The sequence below is a fragment of the Helianthus annuus genome, chromosome 16 (genome assembly GCF_002127325.2).
Source record: "Helianthus annuus cultivar XRQ/B chromosome 16, HanXRQr2.0-SUNRISE, whole genome shotgun sequence".
Lineage (NCBI taxonomy): Eukaryota > Viridiplantae > Streptophyta > Magnoliopsida > Asterales > Asteraceae > Helianthus > Helianthus annuus.
Window position 1 is genome coordinate 126,969,134 of NC_035448.2, and position 12,524 is coordinate 126,981,657.

At 36.6% G+C, this 12,524-nt stretch overlaps 1 long non-coding RNA gene across 22 annotated transcripts; it reads left to right on the forward strand.

The window, feature by feature from the left end:
* Positions 1–3,100: 3,100 nt before the first annotated feature.
* LOC110935306 lies at positions 3,101–9,366 on the forward strand. 22 transcript variants are annotated; one of them, XR_004883553.1, is made up of 10 exons: positions 3,101–3,369; positions 3,935–4,001; positions 4,641–5,524; positions 5,822–6,117; positions 6,345–6,416; positions 6,523–6,595; positions 7,183–7,364; positions 8,014–8,065; positions 8,162–8,231; positions 9,075–9,366. It is a non-coding gene; the product is annotated as an uncharacterized LOC110935306 (long non-coding RNA). The 22 variants fall into 22 exon arrangements; XR_004883560.1 differs by lacking the exon at positions 8,014–8,065 and adding an exon at positions 8,469–8,503 and having other exon boundaries at positions 5,874–6,117; XR_004883566.1 differs by having other exon boundaries at positions 4,641–4,729; positions 4,827–4,869; positions 5,094–5,163; positions 5,342–6,117; positions 7,183–8,231.
* The last annotated feature ends 3,158 nt before the right edge of the window (positions 9,367–12,524 follow it).

The window sequence follows — 12,524 nt, forward strand, 5'->3', positions numbered from 1 at the left end:
ATCTACCTCAAGTGCTTTTGCAGCTAGCACTTTGTCAGCCATATTTCCCAGGTTCTCAGCTGTCAACTCCTGTGTAGTATCGATCAGACCGGTATCAACTTGCTTTACTTTCTTAAGTTCTTCTTTGTCTTTCATCTCTTTCTCTTTTCTCTCTTTCTCTTCTTTCTCCTTTCTCTCTTTCTCTTCTTTAATCATCTTTGATGTTGGTGTTCCCCACAACTTGTGCTGCCAATATTCATCATCTTCTTTGTACTCCTGGATGATGGCTTCGATATCTATCTTTTTGTCATCAACCGCGATGTTGCCATATCTATCAAGATAGCATTCTCTGTCTGGATCCCATCTGTTTGCTCTTCTAGCTTCCAGAAAGACACTAGAAAGTCTGATGATTTTGGCTTCAGCAACCATCTTCCGATAGTTATACTTCTGTTCCTCCATACGATCATCCTTCCATGGAATAGGTTCATCATGACTTGCCATGAATGCGTAACCCACCGCATCATCTTCTGGTAGAACTTCTTTACTCCAATCGTACCCCTCATCATCATAAATCACAGCTAATGCCCTCGATTTGTCTCTATTCTCTTCCTGCTGCTTCAATCTGGGCGGCTCAGATTTATTCTGATGGTAGATTGCCTTCTTGTAGTAATCGTCACGAAACGGATTCTCTGACTCATCAACATACGCGTTTCTACATTCACGCTTGAAGTGACCCTTCTGCTTACATTTGAAGCACGTCACTTTGGATTTATCGAACCCCAACTTTGTAGACGGACCACCGATCGTTTTTCTCCCAGTAATCTCCATAAAGCGTTGTGCACGTCGGACTGCACTTGCCATTGCCCAACGGATGTCGATCAGCTCCATTTCTTCAGGGTCTATCTGATCGTAATCTTCTTTCGTCAGATTTGTGTTCCCTATCTTTCCAGCTACCAAACCTTCATAGGACTCCAACACAGATGCCAGAAAAATCATTTGTTGCTTGGCCGACTCTTCATCAAAATTCTGTGCGTTCTTCAGATCTATAGCGATGTTGCACGAAAACTTCGCATCAGAACGATTTGTAGAAGACGTAGATCCACTGTGATAACCACTGTGATAACCACTGTGGTTTTCACTGCTTGAACTGCTTTGACTTTCTTTGTTAGCTGAAGAAACATTCTCAGCAGAAAATGCAGTTTTCGGAGAAGTAGCTTTCGGCATCAAGCTTTTTGGATAATAAAGATCCAAGTTTTGCTGATAGGATGAGTGATTGACTTTGTAAGTTTTCTTCAATTCAAGCTCATGACTTTCAAGTTTTTCAATCACCAAATCTAGAGTCAACTTTTAAGGAGAAATAGTGTTCTTCAACATTAATGCGTAATATCTCCAATCCACTTCATCTGGTAAGGAATCGAACAGTTTATCAACAAGTCCTTCCGGAGAATACTTAATATCATGTCGTGCCAGTTCCAGTTTCAGATGGCCGAACCTTTCAATCATTTTACTAACCGATTCATTTTTAAGACAGCCAAACATATCAAATTCTTTCCTAAGCAATTTTGTTTTGTTCTTTACAATTTCTTTGCTTCCAATACACTTCGTTTCGAGCTTTTTCCACAAATCTTTAGCATTGGTGTAATCTATCAGTGAGATAATATCCTCCCGAACTGATTGAAACAACAGAGCTACACACTTTTGTTCAGCTACAAAGAGATCAATTTCTTCAGAATTTCTTAAAGCTTCACCATTTTTCTTTCCCTCAGCATAACCGTTTTTCATACTCTTCCAACTGGGGAAAGCGAATGCCATTAGCCAATCTTCGAACTTTGTTGCCCACCTGCTGTAGTCTTCTATAGCCATCAACTTAGGAGGTTTGTTAAACGTTCCAAATGCACTTTCGGACTCCCAAGCTTCTTTCTTTTTCTCTTTTGGTTGATTCTCGTTCGTATTGTTCGATGTCGAATCGTTGTTTCCTGAACTTCCCGTGAATGTGTACATGTCGCTAAATGGATTCAAGAACATATCATCCATCCTGAACGTACCTGCAAAATCAGACAACACTTAGAAAAATTTTGATTTTGAAAAACAACAAATCCACAAAAGCGCTCCTGTCTTAATCAGCTTGACAGAAAAGCGGATCAATAAATGTCCGAATACGCGGTCCAGACAACAATGTCTTTTCGAGCGGACCACAAAGTGTCAGAAAAGCGAGTCACAAGAATCTGTTCGAGCGGTTCAGACTATAATCGTTCGAGCGGTTCGAATATGATCGTTCGAGCGGTTCAGTCAATTTTGTATAAGCGGTCCAGAAGATAATCGTTCGAGCGGGCCAAGAAACGTCCGTTCGAGCGATCCTGATGGTAAAATTGTCCAAAAGAGCGATTCAAAAACTAAATTTCGAGCGATCCAAACAAATTATGTCCAGATAAGCGATCCGAATATCCGAATGTCCGAAAACGCGACCCACTGTTTTAGCTGGTTTTTACCATTTTTAGTCCGTATTTTCACCTGATTCTTTCTAGGGTTTGTTAATAGTGTGTTTTACACGTTATACTCGAATTTCAGACAATTTTGACCGTTGGAACCACTAGAAACCGAAAAAGTATGAGAGAAAGTGAGTAGAAAAGAGAGATTTCTGCAGATCTATGCTGTCGTAGTATGAACTCCTCGTCCTGAGCTCTGATACCACTTGTTGGACCGTTCTATGACCCTAAAAGTCAGTTAAGGTAGTTCATCTTCATGTATGAAGGCGGAATCAACATATATGAAGTTACAACATCATATCCTTTCAATTCCGATCGTTTCTATTGCTTTCTGATAAAAATTTGGCAGAGTTTCAGCACCGTAGCACACACATACATCGTTACAACTTATGAACCGCTCTGACCTATATATAGAGATCCAGGGTCGCTTATGTGACATGCCATATAAGCGATCCAGATTAATGACACAAAAGCGGTCCAAACCATTACAATGACTAATAAGCGATCCTAAGCCTATTTTACACAATATTTACACATTGACCCCCTATAGACTAATCTTGACTTCAGACTTTTTGTAGACGTAGTCAACAGACATTCCGTGTATCAACAGTTATGCCTTTCTTCACAAGCTTCTGATTCATTCAAGCATTATTTTTCCTCTCTCACTTCTATCAAATCGGGGTTTCCTTTTCTTCCCTCTTCATCACCGTAACATCATTATCATAGGAGTTTCTTTTCTTCCTCCTTTGTCATCCTATGTAAACCCTAAAGGAATTCACACCAGTTCTTCAAGGATTACTGATTCATTCTAATGGAATGACGGATCTTTCAAATGCCGTTTTTCTATGAGCAATAGAGTCCCAATCATGGTGAATGCAAAGATACTGAAGATAGCCTCAATCAGGTATAAAATTCACCGATTCTGTTTCAATCCGGTTGATTCGCGATTGTTGTTGTTGTTTCCATATGATTCTTATCTATCTCTGATCCATTCACAAACCCTAGATTTCAATCTAAAGCAACTGAGCAAAACATATGTTCTTTTCTCAATCTTTAATTTAGTTATCATTCATATATCTTCGTATTTTAGGGTTTTTAAACAACTGTTATTCCGTCGAAAATCTGAATCTTGAATTGTGTTTGATGTTTTTTTATATATGCTCATCTTTTTATTGTTTGAAATCTTGACTCTGCGTCTGAAATCTTGAATCGTGTTTGATTTGATGTTACTCATGGCATGCATTTGCTTCTTTCTTTAAACTTTATGGGATGTTACACACACTTTGGATCCCAACATATGCATATCAGTATGTGATGCTTAGATTTGAAAATAAATAAATCTAGAAAATTAAAGTTGAAAGCTTTATTTAGTCTTTATTACATTTAACCGAGTGTTGTTTTATCAAATTGGGGTTTCTTTTCTCTTCCATTGTTTTCTTTAAACCCTAGAATTGATTGTTTTTTTGTAGAGGCTTGATCTAGGGCTCGATAGATGATTCTTTTTTCTTCATTCGATCAAAAACAAGGAGATTTTCGGTAAGTTTACATCATCCTCTTTGATTAATTTTGCTTTCAGTCTCCAGTTTAACCTTTTTGTTGTGAATCAACGATCTATGCTCAAGTAAGATGCTTCGTTTAACCTTTTCATCTGTTTTTGTTCTATTTTGGTTAATATAATTAGGATATGTGGTCGATTATTACTGTATATTCTTACAATTTTCTGTTAATTGTTGAATTCATGATAAAATAATTAAGTAATGTTTGGTAGTTTCAATTGATGGAATAAAAAAGCATGCTAGCTGTGTGAGGCTAAAATCAAACTGATAAGAAACTCTGACATGATCAGATGAGTAACTGCTTTGATATTTTTATCATTATTATGTTATTAATTGTCATTTTTGTTTGTCATTGTTTGGTTCTGCTTCTGGGTTATGTACAACTCTCTTATAATATTTTAAAGCCAGGTGTATGTTTGTCTTATCAAATGGTCAAAAAGTGAATAAAAAGTGGTTTGACCTGAGCCCGTGTTGTTTCAGAAAGTTTGAGGTAGCCAGTACTTGCAATACCCATTCTTGCTTTAGTTATAGGAAGATAAGCATTGATTAGTGCAACATTCTCAATCATAAATGTTATTAATCATAATCGTTCTCAAAGATGATGAAATCACATCATTAGGTGCCAAAATAACAACACTAGAAGACGATTTAACGAAAGCACACCAAGATGCTTCAGATTATCAACACCTGCGCCAATAGTTGGGAAAGGTGTAGTTGCAATCAACTTCTTATTCAAAAACTCATAAACTTCTTTATACTTTGTCCTATCACGAATCACTATTTATATTTTATTGTTTTGTACAAGAACTTAAGGAGCTGAAAATGATGAACGACAGGTGAAACCAAAAGTGAGTTCTTTTTCCTATTCTCACATAATTTTTATCACCTAGCATTTCTACAAGGTATAGATTAACTTACATAGAAATTCATGTAATTTGCTTCAGCTGTATTGAAGATTTAAAATATTAGCATATGGTTAAATTAAATTTAGTAGTATGGTATTTTTTTTTCTACTCTGCTAAACTGCATCGAATAAAAGTCATATTTGATTTGCTGACATCTGTGTCGAAAGATGATTGATAAGAAGCCAAAATGAAAGTCAGACATATTTCTTTGAGACTTGGCAATGTGGGTGTTATCAGGTAAAACATTCAAAACTATTACTTTAGTTTACGCAATTAGCTATTGACTATCTTCGGTATAAGTCAATGTGGAATCTATAATCTTTTACCTAAATTCAGTTACATTTTTGTATTTGTTTGTGACTTGACTCGAAAAGTAAAAGATTAAATAATTATAGTTTTTGAATGTTTCTTTAAGTTATGAGCATGAATTCTCGGACCCTTTGTGATCCTGAAGATCCATCCAATTCCTGTGATAAATGGACGTTGGATATATATAGAGATGCAAAATTTAAAGAGAGAAAAGGTTCGACAAATCAGGTTAGAAAGATACCAATGAGTTTCCAACGGACCACCGGCGGCCTATCCGATGAAATGGCAGGTAAGGTCGCACCTCCTATTGTCTCATATTTCTCTTGAAATTGATAAACCATGTGCTAATATTAGTTATATAAACCCTCGATCTTTGTTATGATATTTTGCATGTTTTTCATTTAATTATATCAATTTGCATCTCCATTACTTATAATTTTACTCTTGGCTATATGTTGAGTGGCAATACACCTTGATCTCAGTGTATGGTATTGCTATATGTATTTTATATGGTTTGATATTTTTTAGGTTTTTAGAGGGGGTGTGAAAATTTGATAACTTCAAAACTATCTTTATGTGATTTTAGTTGACTGAATGTGTGCATCAACGCAAGCTTTTACCTAGATCCATAATTGAAGGTATTGTGGGAGAATGATGGTGATGATGATGTTTGACCATGAAGGGCATCGGATTTAGTCTCTTTCTCTATCGCTTTCGCCGGAACAAATCACGACTATTCCAGCGATGGTCCTGTAGTGTGGATCGGGGCTGTTGTATGATGGCAATGTGGCTAAGTCCTAGCAGTGGCAGTGTTTTCAAACAGAATGTTCCGCCAACAGAGGTGTGTACCTGGCCGCTGTTCTCGAATAGGTTGCCGCTGAGGTAACTTTGGTCGTTGTTTTTTCTGAAGATGGGTTTGCTGTTTTGCTTTAGGGTTTTCTCAAATTATGTACATGTCAATGATTCATTTACATGTACTTTTCGATCAAACGAAAAGAAAATAAGTGGTTCATTAACTGTTGATCATTTATACGCACTTTTATTTTTATTTGTGTTTTTTTCTTTTCGCAAATCCAATCGACTAACATTCATTTGCTTATGAAAAGTAGGAACTGAGTAGCATCGCAGGTTCATCTCCAATGATTAGTCGATTTATGATGAGTAATATGTAGCAAACTTTGGTAAGAGAGTTTGACACTAATTTGGATGATTTGGTATTCTATGGTTTGTGTTTAATTTAATAGATTTGTATTTTGTATTTTTTTCGTGGATTTTTGTTTCTGGAAGATGCAGGGACAATTATCAGAGGAAGACCGATGGAAGACGGAGGCACAGACGTTGGTCTTCAGCGATAATGAAGGTTGTTAAACTCATCATGCTTATGGTTATCTGATTATTTAGGGTTAAAGATATGAGTCTATATAACAAAGGGTAAAACAAAATTACTTATCTGCCCTTATACATCAAAGGTGCATATAACATTTCATTTTAAAACAAAACTTACAAAAAATAGCTCGAAAATATTTGAAGTTCATTTGTAGTTAATTTGTTTTGTAACAAACTTGCTGCTAGAGTGCTAGCAATGGGATTGGTAAATCTGGTCGTAATAATTTATATATTGTTTCAAGAGTAAAAATGCATTAATAAATGTTTTGTAGTTCATCAGAAAATTGCAACTTTGGACTATTGATTCATGTTGGACCTAATAAAAACAACAAGAATGTCCTTAGTTCTATTTATCAATTGAATTTCTAGGCGAAGAATTAATTATTTAATGAGCAAAACATTCAGAACCGCACTCGATTCAGTTGGTTAATTGGTGTCGATTCGTTTGATTCAGTTGACTATAGAAGGCTATTGAACTTGGTTGTAGATTTGTAAAACTCTTCTCATCTTGAATTATATCTTCATTGTTTGCATATTGAAAGGTCTTTATTTTCTTAACAGGTAACTACAACTGCAATGGATGGTGAACGACGAGCCCAACTCTACAATAGCAGATGTGGCACACGTTGGGTCAGGTGGATAGAAGGAACAACTGAACGAGGCCTGATTTGGGTTGAAGCCTTCCGAATCGTGTGACGCAGCGACATAGGAATTCTATGGTTTTGTGACGACAGAAGCAAAAGGTGCATGCAGATACTTTGGGTGAATATCATGATTTATTTAAGGAACCCGTGCTCGGTTGTTGATAAATTCATAGACATCGAGCTCGCCAAAGAAACTTTAGTTTATGGTCTAGACTATATAATTACATGTCTTGAGTAACTAATCTCAGCTTATGTATGTGGCCAATTCACGTTATCTACTACAAAGGTCCCAACAAGATCATACCATGATTCAGTTGGAAAACCAATTTTCTGATAACGTGAAAAATAGCCCTTTAAAGTTACCCGAACCGAAATTGGCCAAATACATAAAGCTATATTATTTTCTTGATAGTCTTTTTTATATATATAAATGATTTAGGAGGTTTTAAGCATCAAAAGTACATTTTGGGCAACCTATGATCTGTTTGTCCAGTTCGACCCATTTGACCATCTTTTAGCTATTTTTTAGTTGTAGTTGTTTGACCCGTTAAAGATAAAACATTACCAAAATCGACCTGTTCAGAAGTAAATGAGATAAAACATTACCACTTGGTACTGCCAAACATATAGCAGCCCAGCCCTACTTGTGTCGCATATGTTTTGCAGTCCAACCCTACTTGTGCCGCATTGGTTTCTAATGGCTAACTATTTGATAAAATTGGCAAACTTTCTGACTGGAAATTTCAAGGATGGTAAGCGTGGAATTTGTAGCAGGCAGTGCTTATCAGCTACCAACAAATGTAAACCTTAAAAATCTTGAAATTGATTTTTTATATGTGTCAAATTTTGTTTTCATTGCTGGTTTTGTCATGATTAATGATCTTAGATGGTTGCAGGAGTTGTCTTCTTTAACCACATTCAGGACAGCTGAGTTTTTGTCTATAATGGTTGTTACTTGCCATGAAGGTTAGTTATTTCATCATCTATCTGTATCAACATTTTAGCATGAGTTACACCCAAGATCGGCTCTATGGACATTTAAATGAAGCTGCTGATTAGGGCCACGATTTTGTTAGGGCCTCTAATCTTAAAAAAAAAAAATCATTTTGTATATTATATAATACACCTGGGCTTGGGCTGCCAAGCTTTGGATTTATAACATAATGGATAAAGAAACTAAAAGTGTCCACCGTTTTTATTTAGGATCAAAAGTCACTTAGTTTATCCGGAAATAATAGGTATGTCTCTCTTTTTTATTGCAAAGTTCATTGGCAATGCATGATTACTTTACTTTATGGCTGTAGTTCGCTAATCAGTTTTGTAATAAGCTCTTTTATACCTTAATAGTTGAGCATTTATTCGAAAAAAGGGCCCTAAACTTTGATTTCGCTTTAGGCCTTTAAAAACATTGAGCGGACCCTGGTTACACCATTTCAAAACCAATAACTAAAACTGCAAAATTACAAGTCATCTTAGCCAATGTAATGGATTTGGTAATTACCATAAAACTAGAAAAAAAAAATTACTTATGTTATATGTTACTGTTAACCTTTTATGGAATTAATTAGTGTTTAAACTATATGTTAATATTAGCTAGAAATTAATATTTAGTAAATATTTATGCACTTAATAAATTATAGGATCATATCACTTATGTGTGTTTGCTTATTAGAAAAATGTATTATATTAAAGTTATAATATTAATTTCATTTGTTAGATTATTTTCCTTTTTTTACGTATCACAAATACCGTTTCACTCCGACTTTATTCCTTATAATCTTGATATATACTTCATTTTATTATGTGCAGTGATATTCGGGGAAACCCAGGCAACATCTTTTTTGTGGGTGAAATGCATATCCAAACTACAAGGCATGGGGCGGGATCGCTGGAAAAAAAACAATTTATAATCTGTGTTGGGTCTGGGCGTGGTTATTATGTCTAGATAGTGGGTGGTTATTTTTTGTAATGTTGGGATCACACTAATTTTGTGGCCAGTGTATAGTTTTTGGTGTTGAAACAAAACTTGCCTTTGAAAAAAAAATATGTGCAGTGATATGATGATTATTAATGATGGAGAAAACAAAATAACTTAATCTTTTCTTTAGTTTGATTTTTTATTTAATTGACATTTCATTGGAGCACGCAACACGAAAGACTTGCTTCAAGAATTACACGCGTTATGAGTTGTTTTAGAATTATGTTTGTAGTAATAATGAAGGTGGGTTCAATGTTTTAAATAACTCGTTCAAACTGGCCGACTGTACCAATTGAACCGTCCAGTACTCCGGTAGAACCGGTTAAACCGTCCAGTACAGCCGACTGAACCGTCCGATACACCCGGTTAAGCCGTTTTTGAGCCAAATCCGAGACGGTATAAAAACCAGCTTTTAAAACATTGGGTGGGTTACTAGAATTATGTTTCCTGACTATAAGACTTCCTGGTCATCTAGAGGCATGTTTGCTTTGTTTTGCTTAACCTTTTGTTTGCCTTGATTATGAATTCTAGGGATCAAATATACTCGAGACAGACGGGTATACGTGAAGCATCCCGTGTATGCCGTACGAGATTAGAAAAAAGTTTTCTCGGATAAGAGACTGGTATGAGACTGGATGATACTCGGCTCGATTACCCAATTACCCGAAACTATATACATGTTTTGTGCTTACTCAAACCTTATACCTGAAACATAAACCCAAAAACTTCAAACTTTTTTTTGTCTTCCTTTAACTATTGTTAACTGATATGTCAATATAATAGCTTCATTACTTGAAAAATAATTTTTTTTGGAACAATCTGTTTTCACTAATAGTCGGTTGTATGTGTCGCTTTATCAAGAGTAAAAGCCAGAAATGGAGTCAAACTACTGATATTAGACAAGGATGACAAACCGACATATGAAACAACAAATGTCGCGTATAAAGAAGTCTTTAAAAGTTGTGATTTTTTTGTATTCATTTATTTCATTTATTAAGTGTAAATTATATTTACGTTAGTACCGAAACTTTTCTAATTTGTTTCCTAAAAAGATATGTTTGGGTTTACACATATGTAAGCAAAGTTTTATATGAACTAATATGAATTTAAATAAGAATTTAGATATTGAAGTTTATATAAACTTGATGTCAATCAAAAGATGAAAACCATGACCTTTCGTTGATCTATTAAAGGTTCGCTGGTATGTAACAAGTTTTTGGAGAGGGAAGTGATCACTCTGTTTGGTTATGGGTTTGTACCGGTTAGGGTCGTGTATTGTCTGTTTGGGACCTGTTTCAACCCTTAGATGTGAAGCCTAAGTTTGAAAAGGCCTAGAAAAAAAGTGATGATCTACATGAGCTTCAATACTAGTAGATATTATATATTTGTGTTTAGCCACCCGCGAAACTCGCAGGATCTTAGGCTAGTCTTTAATATAAAGAAAGGAAGAAAATCAAAAAATAAATCTCATAAACGTTACTTACAGCATTCAAAATAAAAACCTTAAAAATATGTGAGAGTTTAGTTATTTTATAAAACCGCGAGGTGTGGGGTGTGGGTTGGGGCGGGAGAAGCCAATCAACGCTGGTTCAGCCACACCGGGCCATCGTGGGAAGCGGTGTTGCCCGCTGGCAAGGGTATGAGGCCTGGCGTGGGGCAGGGGGAGATGATGTGGATGGCTGGGACTTGCTGAGCATATTTGACCTAAAAAAAACCACGCCACCCTACATCCAAAAAAGCCACGCCACGCCCAGCCAAGCCACACCATATGGAGCTCACCTCCGCCACATGTCAACCCAAACCCCCTCACACCCTGCAGTCTAAGTAATGGTTGTTAGAGCATCACAATAAGCTTATTTTTTTGGCATTTTTAAAGAGAGAGAAGGTGATGTGAATGAGAGAGATGATGAGTTGGAGGAAAGAAAGTGTGATGATGTATGTGAGGAAAAATAAGAAAAAATGGGTTTTGTGAGTGAGAGTGAAGAGAGAGGAGAGAGGAATTGTGTTTTTATAGTTTGTGAGAGAGTCGTTAAAGAGAAATGGTTTTATTGGTGGGGCAAGTGCTCCTCTGGCATTTAAAAACATCACCCAAATACATGCTTATTGTGGATGCTCTTAGTGTTTTTGAGTGGTTGTGAGTGAAGGAGAGATAATACATGGGAAAAAAAATCTAGAGAGAGAAAACCTTATAAATGTTTTAGTATTTTTAGAAATGAGAAAACTGCCTTTTGCTCCTTTTTCACCTTTAGTCCCAAACTTTTTTAAAATTACAGCTATAGTCCTTAACTTTTGCAATTTCGTTCTCGAATAGTCCCTGCGGATGAGGGTTAGTTTTTGGTGTTAGTTGAGTGTGAAATGACTAAAATACCCTTACTAATAAAAATGTTATTAATTATCTATTTAATTAATTATATAATATTAAAAAAAAGTGAGAACCCCCACCCCTTTCCCCTTCTTCTCTATTTCTTCTTCTCTGTACCTCCCACTGTTCCACCACCACCATTCCACCTCCACACCACCAAGCTGCCACCACCACCATTCGGACATTGCATGTGGTAGACTTGGATGAAGCCTACGGTTTCAAGTGGTGAAGGGGTAAGGTCCCAAAAACCTCGTATTAAGTACTTGGGACCATACCACAACCTCACCTTTTAACCCTCTTTAGACCTTGCGCGGCCGCGCACTAGTCCAACAAAGAGAGTTTAAGAAAGACAGCAGATAACACCCGCGCGCCAAAAGGAAGTTAATGAGTCCTTGCGCCAATTCTCCATAACAAAGGGATAAAAATTCCAGCAAATACTTCCGCTTAAATAATACCCAGACTTGGATATTATTGACTGATACCACACGATAAGGAGTCACACCAGATTATGGCAATAATCTTCTAGAAGACTCAATAGTGCACCACCAGGCGGTTATAACCGTCTGGGACACGTGTCATCACCCCAGGCCATCCTGAAACCACGATGATGGCATGGAATTGGAGAGAAACCTCCACTTGCCCACTTTCCACGTGGCAACACCCCAGCCGATGATCAAGATCGCGATCCGTGTGCTCTCACAATCCGATCAAGAGAATTAACGGAAGGAAAATAACCGCTTACGGAGTTAGCATCTTCCGTTAATATTTCAACAACGAGTTTTCCCGCCCAAATTCCCGGCACTATATATAAGAATAAATCAGGTACGAACTCCAAGTTACACTCACTTCACTAATACTTCTTCTTCTTCATAAACACATACTTATTCTCACGCCGGAGTCGGGTTACGGAGGGAACCTC